At 39.3% G+C, this 12,452-nt stretch overlaps 1 pseudogene; it reads left to right on the top strand.

Moving 5' to 3' along the window:
• Positions 1-929: 929 nt before the first annotated feature.
• Positions 930-1,394, top strand: LOC117713796 (jupiter microtubule associated homolog 1 pseudogene; annotated as a pseudogene).
• Positions 1,395-12,452: the final 11,058 nt, after the last annotated feature.

Below are 12,452 nucleotides of genomic sequence, written 5' to 3' on the forward strand. Positions count from 1 at the left end.
AGGGTCTCAATTCCCAAATGACCTTAGCATTTATGTCAAGTTGACATAAAATTCGTCAGCACACCTAGGTTTCTTACATAACCCAGAACCACCTCTGTAGGGATGGTGCCGCCTGTTGTGGTCTGGGCTCTCCTACTGACCAATCTGATATAGGAAATTCTCTAATTGACGTTTTCCTCTCAGAGGACTTTAGATTCTGTTAAATTGGCCATTAAATTTAATATAGTTTCTCCCCTCTTCCTAGCATCAGTCCCTTTCCTCTGTCACTGACTAGATTCTTCTTCCACTCCCTTCCTTCTTGCCTCCTTCACCCCAACCTTTTTTTTTTTTAATTATTAAATGTATAAGGGCTTTGCTGCACATACATCTGTAGACCAGAAAAGGGTATTGGATTCCCTTACAGATGGTTATAAGCCACCATGTGGTTGCTGGGAATTGAACTCAGGACCTCTGGAAGAGCAGTCAGTGCTCTTAACCGCTGAGCCATCTCTCCAGCCCCATTGCCTCCTCTTTTTATTTCATTCAATTGTCACTTTTACTCTAAGTAATTCTTAACAGCAGGGATTTTCTTTTGCCACATTATTGTCTGTGGTCATTTAAGGCATAGTAATTGGCATTAATTGATTTACACTATGTTTTCATATCTGTTTCTGTTTGCTGTTACATTGGTTTATTTTACCTTTTCTGAGTGATAGTGGGGTGAGTCCTGCCCCTGCCCCAGAAGCTTTGTTCACTAAAAAATTCCCATATAAGACAGAAGAAACATCCCAACAGATACACACAGCATGGCACAGAGCAGACCCAGAATAAAACAACACATCAGAGGCTTGGTGAAGTGTGGTAGGTCATGACTGAGGAGCTGTGTGTGTCGCTTGGTCCCAATCACCTCAGTGCTCTCCCTGAGCTAGCCTCCCTCACCCCTCAGCACCATGGCCACTACTATCACCTTTAAGGGTACAGACCCCAATAGCAGGAACAGTTTTCAAGTTTTGCAGCCTCCAAATGGTGAGTCCAATTTTTTATTAGGCTTTGATGAACCAAGAGAACAGGCTGTGGGGAAGAATAAATGGCCTCTAACATCTCTGAGACATTTGAAGAAAGTCCCCCCATCTTGGGCCATGTCAGCAGGTACCAGGCCTACTAGAGAAGGGGAAGGTTTGGAGTTGCCTGGAACTCAGAGAACTAACTCCTCTGAAGCAAGCTCTGGAGACATCTCAGACCTCATGGTAGTCGGTGAAATGCATGAAAATGTGGACACAGACTTCCAAGGTAACCTGGAGCAGATGGAAGAGAAGCTTGTGCCCACTGCTTCTTTGCCCAGCCTAGTGGTCCTGGCTCCAGTGCCATCCAGGAGAAACCCTTCTGGTGGCATGTCCAGTCTGGCCTTGAGTTAGCTTCTTATATTGAACTCTGTCCTTCTGTATATCTGTTTTTTTTTTTTTTGCTTGTTTTTTCTTTCATACTTGTGAAATGTGCAACATGAGCCTGACTATACTTTAAAAGAGAAACACTTAAAATAGAAATAAATAAATAAAGGAAAGAAGGAAGAAAGGAAGAAGGGAAGGAGGGAAGAAGGAAGGAAGAGAGAGAAAAAGAGAGAGGAGGAGGAGGAGGAAGAGGAGGAAGAAGAGGAAAAAGAAGAAAAAGGAAAGAAAATTATTCATGATGAAGAAGGGCATTATGACCCATCCAACAGAGTGTAAAGCCCTGTCTGCTGAGTCTAACAATACTGAAATGAGTAAAGTATTTTATGAAGAATTTAAACATTATTTATAAGATTACAGCTGGCACGACAGCTCAATAGATAAAGATACATGCTGCAAAGCCTAATAATAAAATAGAATAAAAAATAAATAAATATCCAATGCCTTTTTACTCTAACTGGCAGGAAAAAGTAGGGGGTTTGCTTCGATCTATAGACATGCATAAGGACTTTCTCACTACAACAGCGTTAGCTCAGGAAATGAGAACAACCACTCACAAACAGGAACTCATGGGAACATTTTTCGTTTCTGTACATCAAAGGAAAGCATCGTGCCAATAAAAAGGCAGCACACTGAAGATGGGAAAATCTCTACCAGGTCTTCTAACAGGATATTAGTATATAAAACAAAACAAAACAAACCACCCCAAACCACTAAATGTCTTCAGACTCTTCACAGCTGGTTGTAAACTTATGCAAGCACAATGAAGATCAGTGTGGAGTTCTTTTAAAAACTGAAAATAGACCTGCCATGTGACTCAGACACTGCACTTCTGGGAATGTACCCAAAGGCCTCCAAGTTTGCATATCACAGAGACACCTTCGTGCTCATCTTAAATATACACAGCTTTAATTTACCAATTTAGCAATTAAGTGGGAACACTTATTTATGTATTGACAAAGAGTCTGCAAACAGGAAAGATACAGATCAAACCTGATATAAGCGAACATAGGTATTGAAGTTTTCCAAGGCGAAACTAGAGCTTGTCCACATCATGAAAAAACAATTTCACTGACAACCGAAAGTAGGAATTAAAGAATTTTTCCCTTCTATTGTTAGCATTGTTTAGATAAGTCTGGAAAAGTACTGATAAAGATAAGCAGAGGAATGAACCATTTTACTCTTTTTGTTGTTGTTGATTACATAGGCTAATGGGACGTAGAGTACTGTCTATAATCTATCACTGTTGGAAGCCTTTGCTTTTAGACTTAATAGAATTCAAAGTGACTGTTTTAGTTCACAAGGTGTTGCTGGAAATAGCAATCTCATGCACTAATGTATACCCAGAGCTTCCGGGAGTCGCTTGAATGATAAACTCATTGAATATTTATTTCCTTTTCATAGAGACATAGACACAACAAAGAGATCCCAAATATAATATATTCCTGATGATAAGGTGCAAAAATAAATTTATGTGAAGCATAGAATGGTTTGAGCCACCCAGGCTGTGTTTATGAGAATTCCTACTTTCTGTTTCAATAGAAGGCCAGAGAAGGAAGGGCTGAAGAACGCGTCTCCTCCATCTGCACTAAAATACATGCAATTCTGGCTCACATGGCCTCCCCTAAATCCAGAAGTTAAATCCAACTGAAACATACATGGCATGTTCAAATCAATATTCATCCCAAGATGAATTCCACTGGGGGCAAAAAAAACCAAATGACCCACAAAGTATTCTTTATCTGCTGTGCCTTCTGTTTATACATGAACTATTGTTGTTGCTGTTTGGGTTTTTTTGTTGCTGTTTGCTTGGGGTTTTTGGGGGTGTGTGTGGTTAATATGGTTTTGAATCACCATCTTGAATATTTTCATTTTTCTAGTGGAATTTGTTTTGGTCAATACCATTTACCACAAGAGAAGTTGATTTCAAAAAAGGACAACTTCTTGATCCTGAGTTTAGGTTGGCTGGTAATTGTACCTTGAGATGAGGTTGAGAAGAATTTACAGTGCCTTATGAGACACACTTAAAAGATGAGCAATAGTTAGTTTATTTGGGAAGTTACCCATCAGAATAGTGAAAATTCACACAAAATAGTGAAAATTCACACAAAACTGGAGTTCATGCCTGGCAGTGGTGACACACGCCTTTAATCCCAGCACTTGGGAGGCAGAGGCAGGCTGATTTCTGAGTCCGAGGCCAGCCTGGTCTACAGAGTGAGTTCCAGGACAGCCAGGGCTACACAGAGAAACAAAACAAAACAAAACAAAACAAAAGAAAACAAAACAAAATTGGAACTCATACAATCTAAAGCGACCCTCCCCCCCTTTTTTTTTAACTTGGAATGAGCCAACCTATTTTAAATAAATACAATTCCTATCAGAAACTGACATTTGTAGAAAACCTGAAGGAGATAAATTAATCAAATAGATATTAGGGAGAGGCCTCCAAGAATGGAGAGCTCAAGCCAATTTCCTGAAGCAGAATGTGTCTGGGATCCAGCAATGAAACAAGGACAGTGTGGTTGTAGAGGAGGGAGTGGCAGAATCCCAAGACAGAGGACCAAGGGCTATATGACAATAAACATGATAGGGTGTTTCAAGACTCTATCCTTTACTGTCTATGCAATGGAGAGACATCACTAGCTATTCAGATGTAAATAGCCCTTAGAAAACTGAAAGCAGTTTAGGTTCCCTGTAGGGATTAAGGATAGAATCTGGGCAGCTATAGCAGTGATTTAGGTGAGCAATGATGGCGTGCAAACCAGAGTGGTCACAGTAGAGGAGAGAGATGTTGTTGGGTGCTGATGTATTTTAAACGCAGGATTTCCTAAGGGATGGGAAAGCCAGATGATCTGAAGGTTTTGGCTTTGAACAAATGGAAACACAAATTATCAACAACTTCATTGGAGAAAAAAAGATTGTTGTGAATATTGGGGTACTAGAATTTCACTTACAACTGGATATGGTACAGGCCTATGATCCAGCACTCAGAAGATAGGGATTGAAGAATCAAAAGTCCAAGGTCATCTTAAGCTACATATGAAATTCAAGGCTATCTTTGCTACCCACAAACCTTTTCTTACTTAAATAAAAAGTACGACGATAGAAGGGAAAGTGGATAAGTAATTTTTAATTAGACATACGTTGAGCTTTGGATGCCAAGAGATGTCCAGATGGTGACTGGCTGTATGAAGTTTGGAACATGTATGGAATTGATCTGTACAGTTACAGTCGTTATCTTATGACAGGCATTTGAACCTATAGCTTTAGGGCAGAAGGAGTAGAGAGGGTGTTCTAGTTTCATCTCTGCCCTAGGGGACAAACATTCTAAAAGGAACTTAGGGGAAAAAGGCTTTATGTGGCTCACAATCCCAAATTTCAGTCCATTATTCCAGGAATTTAGAACAGGAACTTAAAAGCACCACATTCAGTATCCACAGCAGAGAGAATAAACACATGGATCCTTACTTGCTCTCGACTAACGTCTCATCTTATGTTGTTCTGGATCCCCTATCTAGAGAGTGGTGCCATCCACAAAGGACTCAATCTTCCTCTGTCAATTACCAATCAAGACAACCTTCCATGGACGTGTTCACAGGCCAACCTAATCACAAGAGAATTCCTCCTGAAGACTCCCCTCCTAGTGATTCTAAGTTGCATGGAGCTGGCAGGTTAAAAGTAAGGAACACAGAGTGGCAATAGAAGATGGCTGAACTCCTTGACTCTCCAATGTTCACCATGTCAGATCTGGGGAACTAGAGAGAAGGCTGGTGAGCTGGGGAGTAGAAAAACAAGAGAAGCAAGTCTCTTACAAACAAACAAACAAACAAAATTTATCATGGAGCAGGGAGCCAGCAACTGTGCCACTGACAGTTTGCCTGGGTCCTGTGACAGGATCATGATAGATCCAGTTATTTGAGGTCAAGTTGCGATTTCAGTGAAGTTATGAGGTGTAAGTCTGGCTAAGGTTGCTAGAGTGAAAAGAGTAGAATGAAAAAACATAAAAGCAGATAACTTCTTTGAGATTTTCCTTCAAGGGGAAGAAAGACATCATAGTAGCAACAGGAACATGGCTATTTTGGTGCATTTGGGTTTCTATAACAAAACTACCACAGACTAGGTGGTTTTTAAAACACAAAATCATTACTTCTCATGCTTCTAAACCATTCTATATCCAAGATCAAGGCACTGGCATGTGTAAGGACCATCTTCTCCTTGTAAGTTCACATGCAGGAAGGCATGAGAGGTCCCTTGGGCCCAGTTCACTTAGAGCTCTGCCACCTTCCAAAAGCTTGTTTTATAATAACATTATTCTGGGAGCTAAAATTTAAACACACAAATTTAGGAGAGATATAAACATTTGATCCATTTCAAGGGTTAAGGATGAATGTTCAAATTGAGTGGTTTTGTATTCATGGCACAGCTTCAGTGATTCAATGAAGAATGAAAATATTTTGTTTACCGAGAGGGTTGGCCATGGGCAGGAGTCTGAGGTGCCCAAACTTTATAGTTGGCAACTTAAAACCTCTTTCAGTTCAATTCTTCATAATCCTGGATGGTAGAAACCGTCTCTATAGATGAGGAAACTCTGATGCATTAAAGCTTTATAACTTGTTGGGACACACACTATCTTTATGTCCATCAACACTGCCACCAACGCCCACTCCCAATTGAACACCCACAGCCCAGTGCTACATCATTTGGAGAGCTCATTTAAATGTGCTGCACCTACCTCTGGAATTCTCTTTTCATCTGGCATTGAACTTTTATAGCCAATTATCCTGGTATTCTCGGCCCGTTAAATGGTTTCTGCCAAAGGTGTGGAATGCCTTGTGCCTGGAGGATAATTCATATTTCGAAGTCATTCCTAGAGAGATAAGAGAAAGTTTCTTTCAGAGCCCTGGGTTCTAATACCAAGTACATGCCTTCATAGGTACCTATGTTGGACCAGCTTCAAACCACATTTTCAATGGTGCATCAGTAGGAATTTCTAGGCTGCAGAGCCAAATGGAAGCAAGAGCACTCCACGATTTCTTTTTTTTTTTAAATGTTATCTATTTATTTACTTTGTGTGGTGAGATATGGCCACAAGTGATGGAGTCACATGTGTAGAGGTGAAGGGACAACTTCAAGGATTAGATTCCTTCCCTTTTACCATATAGCTCCTTGGGATAAAACTCAGATCATGGGCTTGGCTGTAAATGCCTTAACCCACAGAGTTCTCTCACTGGCTCCTCAAATACTTTCTGTTTTTGAATCATTAAAAGAGATTAAATTAAAATAATATCCTTTATATAGATAGAATATATGATTGACAGATAGGTAGGTAGATAGATAGACAGGCAGGCAGACAGACAGACAGACAGACAGATACATATCATAGAGAGAGAGAAGAATGGCACAATACTCTAATGTGCATGCTGAGGATCAGGAAAATATCCAAATAGTTATTTCAAATTTTGACCCACAACAGGGTTTTCTAAATAACCAAGTAGCTACCCATCCAGTGGTTTTGTTTTCAAGGACAGAGCTTGCATTAGTTACACGCTCTCTTTGGATCTCAGATTCTCACCCATTCTAAAAGAAACTAGTATATTCAGTTGCTTCATGCATGAAGACAGGGAAGGGAAGATTCTGGAAGCTTCTTTGTAACTGGCATTCATAACCTCTATCCCAAAGATCAAGATTTTGTCTTTGTTCAAAGTGGGTTTTCTTTCAAATTTTCATTGGATGCACTTAGATAAGTGGTATTGGATTGCATAAAGACATTCTCATGCAAGAATGTAATGTCCATCAATACTTTCTCCCATTGAGTAGCCCTCTACATCAGTCTCTCCTCCCCCTTCCCAGATAGTTTGGCTTCTAACTTCAAGTCATATATTCATATATGATTTTATGTAACTATATAAAATATGGGAACTACAAATGAGAGAAAAATATGAAGTATTTGTCTTTTGACACTGGTTTAATTTATTTAGTATGTTTATCTATAGTTGCATCCACTTCTCTGCAAATGGTTTCACTTCACTCTTCTCCATGGCTAAAAAGATTCCATTGTATCACATTTCTCATCTTTTCCTCTGCTGATGGACCCTTGTGTTAATCCTTTAACTTAGATCATGTGATTAATATACAATAATTATCAGCTGCCAAATGTCTCTATGATATGTGAGCTTTTAGTCTCATGGCTGAATACCCAGGAGTGGTATAGCTGGGTCTACCATGATCTATGTTTTGATTTTTAAAGGATTTTCAAAGTCATTTCCATAGCGAACAAACAGTTACTTTTCCTAGCAGAAATGTATAAGACTTCCCTCTTGTCCAAATCCTTGAAAGTATTTATTATTAGTTTCCTTAATAACTAGAATTCTGATCAGGGTGAGATGGAATCCCAGTATAATCATAAATTCCATTTTTCTGACTGCTGATGATATTGAACATTTTTTCATGTTTATTTTCCATTTGCATTTCATCTTTTAAGAACTGTCTGCTTATTTACATTTATGTTTACAAATGTGTGTGCAATTAATTAAAAAGGAGACCACACATTTGAAAGAGAGCAAGGATGAATATATGGGAGGCTTAGAGAAAGAAAGGGGAAGAGAGAGGCTTATGTAACTGTGTTAAAATCTCCAAGACACAAGAGAGGTAACTTTTAAACAAACTGTGTGTTCATTTCATTAGCCCATTTGTTCATTCAGTTATTTGGCTTCTTCTTATTTAATTTTATGAGTTATTTGTATATTTTGAATGCCAATGCTCTGTCACATGCATAGCTCACAAGTCTTTTCTCCTGCTCCATAAGCTGTTTCTTCTCTTGCTTAACTGCTTCCTTTGATGTCCTGAAGCTTTTTAATTTCATGACATCCCACTTGTCCATTGCTGGCATTCTGTCCTGAGCAGCTGGGTTCCTATTCATAAAGTCCTTCCCTGTACTTACATCTTGAAGTGTTTTCACTACTTTATTTTCTAATAACTTCAGAGCATCTTGGTCAGTATCAGGTGGCTGTAGCTGCGTGGGTTTGTAGATGGCTCCTCTATGCTATCTAGTCATCTGTGTTTCTGGTTTGTATCAGTGGCCTGCTGGTTTTGTGATTATGGCTCTGTATCACGTGAAATCGGGTACAGTGATCTCCAGTCTTATTCTTTTGGCTTAGGATTGCTTTAGCTTTCATGCTTCTATATGAATTTTGAGTTGGCTTTTCTGTCTCTGTGAAGGATGTCATCAGCGTGTTGATGACCATGGTATTCAGTCTGTAGTATATCTATTTTCATAATGTTAGCTTCCAATCCAGGAGCAAGGGAGTTGCGGGGCTAGTTTTGCAGATAGGAAATGAAAGTAGCATTGAAGATACCTTCTCCACAAACCAACCTGTGCATTCAGGGCAAGTGCTGTGTGATTTAGGATCCTTGGCTAAATGTTCCTGCCTCCAGGAAATTCTTTTTTTTTTCCTTTTTCTTCCTTTTTTTGGTGGGGGTTGACAACATCTGTTTGTTAGATAAAAATATTACTGTGCACATTTTAGCTTCAGATGTTCTTATGGTTGTCTCTATGACATTGTTATTTTCACAACTTCTGTTATAATATTCAAGGGACCTGGCTTGTGTTATTTTTAACTTCCATGATAAACACTATATATATATATATATAAGTTAAACGTTTAGATTTCTCCATCAAGAGTTTTACTGCCAACGTTTAAAGTCAGTGTTGCCTTGGTAAATAGAATTTTCTATATCTGTAAAGTTCAACACATTCATCTGAGGTAAATTTAAAAAAAAAAAAAAAAACCAACGAACTCTGCCTTTTCCAGGCAGTTAAATTTTTATTTCACTATAATCTGGTATGAAGGGTGAGCTGTGTGTTTAACAAACATGAGACCCAGCTATGATCACCGTACTTCAAAGAAGGGAAGCAGAAGGCGGGAGCAGTTTGGGAATGCTTGCATGTTTGCACCCCTTCAGTGTAGTATAGATTGTAGAGTTCAAAAAGTGGAGGAATGGGAAATAAAATGGAAAATTTAAAAAGCAAAGTAGTTGGGCGGTGGTGGCAGCACACACCTTTAATCCCAGCACTTGGGAGGCGGAGGCAATCATATTTCAGTGAGAGTGAGACTAGCCTTGTCTACAGAAAGAGTTCTGGGATAGCCAGGGCTACTCAGAGAAACTCTGTCTGGAAAAGAACCAAAAAAGCAGAGTACCACAAAGGGTGTAACATAGCTACACCTTGGCAAAGAGGTAAGGCCATATATAGGCTATTTTTCCCATTAAGAAGCAGCTGGCCCCTTCTACTAACATACATGTACCTGTCGTTACCATAGATTACTAAAGAACACTATGAGGTTGCTTTGGGCTTATTGCCTCCTACTGTGGTATCAACTGAGTTCCTCATATTGAAAACAACCTAACAAAACGTTTAATGGTGTTTTGTTAAGATAGCATGTTGGCTAAAGTTATTTTGTAAGGACCAGTGTTTACACCACTAAACATTTGAGACATATCAATTGAAAACAGACAAAATGATTAAGGCAAGCTTATCTGAATTTGGAAACTAGAGAGGAAGTTCAGTTGGTAGACTGCTTGCCTCGAATTCATGAAGGCCTGGGTTTGATCCCCAGCACCACATAGAGAGGGCATGGAGTCACAAACCTGCAATGCTAGTTAGTACTCAGGAGGTAGAGAGAGGAGTGTCAGGAGTTCTAGGTCATCTTCAGCTATATAATGAGTTTGAGGCTAGTTTGAGATAAAGGCCCTGTCTCAAAAACAAACTACCACCAACAACAAAGTCCTCCAAAGTTATCTGATTTTGCATGCATGTATATGTATGTATATGTGTATATGTATATGATTATATCATCATATATAGGATGGAGGTATGTAAATATGGATGAAAACATGGAGTTAGGATGAACAAGTGGATTTAGGATGGAGAAAAACATGGAGACAGATCCAACAAATAACCTATTTCTGTGAATGGAGCCTCGTTGACATGTAGATTAATTTGAAAGTTTCTTAATGCCACTTGAACTCATTGTATGTGCATGTATGTCTATCTAGCGTTTTAAGTGTTCCACATTGGGCACTAAAATAAATTGAGTTCTACCAACAACAAAATAAGAGCCTAAAATGTTTCCAATGCTAAATAACCAAAGATTCAGATTTCCAGCTGTCATTATTCAAAGCCTCTCTCCTCCCATGTGCTGAAGAAACAAGTAGTTCTTCATACCATAGGCACTGAAACTATTGGCCTGGGGCTGAAATCAGCCCTGCATCCATTTGTTGTGATTCCATGAATTCAAATAGACTGTACATTGTTTTATTTCCTTTGTTTATTTATTTTGTGATTGTTTGTTTGCTTTTCAGTCCAGGAGCAGAGCCCCTAAGTATTTCTAGTAGGTGTATCTTCCTGGGGAGCTAGACCTTGACATTTTATTTTGAGTCTGGGTCTTATGAACTTTACCAGGCTGGTCTTGAACTCACTCTAGAACAAACAGGTCTTCAAAGTACAATTCTCCTAACTCAGCTGTCTAAGGAAGATTTTTATCAGCTCTTTATTTTTTGTTATTTTAGCATTTGTAAACATAATTTGTTTGTGTGGGTTCTCGCCTATTTCTCTCCCTCATCTTTCTGTTCCCCTCACCCTCTGCTTCGTACTTTTGCCTCCAGTATTTCCCCTTAACTGGAATATCTCCTGTTCTATTGCCTTTGCCACAGGGTCCCTGAACTGTTTAGTCCATGTCATGGACCTCTTTCTAATTTCCTTGTTTTTACTCAAGATTGACTGAATCTTTTCAACTATTTTATGCTGTGAACTCCTTTAGAAATCTCACATACATAGGCAATGCAAAGTTAAATTACAATCAAACCTAAATGTTTTAGTTGCCCATAATACAGAGATCAATACAAATACCCACACCGAGAACACTACAGACAGGAACAGGTAAAACTGCATAGCCATGATTGCAAACAGGGCATTTCTATATTGACAGAGAGTGTGAGGGGTGACGATTTAAATTCCCAAATCAAAATAGACCTAACACTAAACAAAGAAGCAGACATCATTCTTTTCAGTGAGCAACAGTTGGCCCCAAGCTATAGGTAATAAGGTATGCACTTCATGAGAGATTATCTGTAACTTATTAAGAATGCTAAGATGTCTCCATTGACTCCTCCACTGAAATGACAGGAGAAAACACAGTGTATATACTAATGAGTAAATGAATGTTCTTAATCCTCAACTTAAATAACAATCAACTCCTCAGACCTGTCACTCTGACAAAGTTTTCTATCCAAAGAAAAATTTCCCCAACAAACTGTCTGAGGAAAGGAAAGGGCATGCCAATGCACCAACAGCTCACAACAACACAATGCAGAACTAACACAGGCGAGAGGTTGATTAGCACAACAGATACAAAGGTCTCCTGAAGAATGCCTGCAGCATCAATGGGCAGAATCAGGGAAAGGGAAAATCTTACCAGAAATGTTCCTTCTGGTAGGATTTTGCCACAGAAACTCTAAGACTGGACCTGTATCATACTACCGTGTATTATAACTTTAGGTTTGATCACACTGCTGCTTGATCTATGAGTGCACAAATAAAGTTGCAAATCAATTGCAGGTCAATCCTGCACACAAGCAGTCATTCAAAGGACGTGTTTTAAAGTTTCTGGGAAATGTGTTAAAAATACAGAGAACAGAGTGAAGAAGAAGGTAGGTCCCCTCTCCTGGTAGCTCATAGAGTAATGTGCAGACAGTTGTGCAAGCAAATAGCTTCAATCTTGTATTGAAGCACCTCAGAGAAGTAATGCTGAGATGTTGTACAGTTATGGAATCTGGGAGCAGAGCCAGTTTAGGGGTTATCCTAGAATATATCACCCGAAGCAGCGCAGTAAGTCTGGAGCTATGGTTGGGGGTCCTCTGGTGAACAAGTGCAGGCTGAACTGGAAGGAGCCAATGTACTTTTCGTGTAAGATGTTGGGAATGACGTAGGCCTGAGAGACTTAAAATATATGTGGTTTGGAAGAGGATGAC

This window comes from Arvicanthis niloticus, chromosome 8, assembly GCF_011762505.2.
Source record: "Arvicanthis niloticus isolate mArvNil1 chromosome 8, mArvNil1.pat.X, whole genome shotgun sequence".
In the NCBI taxonomy this organism is placed as follows: domain Eukaryota; kingdom Metazoa; phylum Chordata; class Mammalia; order Rodentia; family Muridae; genus Arvicanthis; species Arvicanthis niloticus.